Here is a 1,311-nt window from a genome sequence, read left to right on the forward strand (position 1 = left end):
CATGTTTCTTCCTACATTTTGGACAAAAGATGGCCAAAGCTTCAGTTTCTGCTTTCTGCTTGTTTTGTATCTTAAGGGTGTCTAGTTGCTCACTAAGACTCCTTAAAATATCAGTTTTGAATTCATCAAGCATGTTTCCAATCTTAGCCCTACTTACTGATCCAGTTGCAGATTTGTTTGCTCTAATGAGAGAAGGATCTCTATGCCCTTTTCCAGTTTTAGATTTTCCCCTCGAGAGATGGACACATAGCTCTGCTATATCATGAAGTGGAAGTTGAGATATATCTCCTTTTCCCATCATGTTCAAAATATCTATCCATTCATCGCTAATGGCTTTTAATAGAAGGGCTTTCAAGTTTTCCTCATCTAAGTTATTCATTTTTGCTCTTTTCAGGTTGTATTGAAATCTTTCAAGTAAATCCTCCAAGTTTTCATCTTCTCTTTGCACCATTTTAAATACCTCATCCTTGTGATTGGTGGGCATACAATAGTCCATGTATCTATCCAAAAATGTTTGTTTCATATCATTCCAAGTCCTAATGGATTGAGTGACTAATCCCATGAACCATTTCAAAGCAGCTCCCTTCAATGTTGAAGGAAACAATTTGAGTTTTTGAGAGTCTTCCAGATAATCATAAGTTCGACACACGACTTCAAACTCAAATAGAAATGTTTCAGGATCCTCATTTCGTAACCCATGAAAGTTTGGGAGGATAGATGGTAAGACGTTTTTCATTTTTGCTCGAGAATCCTCATCAACTATAGGAAATCCAAATGAGTTATCTCCATCCCTTTTTCCCCCATTGTTACCTCTACCTCCTCCATTGTTTCCTCCTCCTCCTCTACCTCTACCTCTACCAAATCCGTTTACTACTTCCTCTGTCATGATAGTTTCCTCAGAGACTTTAGAGTCCTCTGGTTCCTCTACTAATGGCAAACGAGGGGGAATTTCTCCCTCTTCTTCTTCAGGTGATTCTACTTCCTCAATTACAATGTGTTTTCCTGTAGAAGTAAAGAAAGGGTCTTTTCCTAACTCAAATTCGGTGGATAGTGTGGGAGAGTCTCCTAATTCAACTACTGCCTCTTGAATTCCAGGAATCCTAAGGCTAGGAGTGTGAGTTGGAGATGATGGAGGTGTTTCTTGTCTATTCCTTGAAGTAGATGGAGTTGTAAAAATCGAACTCTTGGCCCTAGCTAAAAACCTTCCCCTAGAATCTCTTGCTCTATGCATGTCATTTTTTTTATTTTTCTTCAAGTTGGGCTAATAATTCTCTTTCTGATCTTCCAGGTCACTCTAGGTGCAAAAAGAGA

Source organism: Pinus tabuliformis, chromosome 5_1 (assembly GCF_031772625.1).
Source record: "Pinus tabuliformis cultivar Carrire ecotype Pingquan chromosome 5_1, CPIR1, whole genome shotgun sequence".
NCBI classification, from domain to species: domain Eukaryota; kingdom Viridiplantae; phylum Streptophyta; class Pinopsida; order Pinales; family Pinaceae; genus Pinus; species Pinus tabuliformis.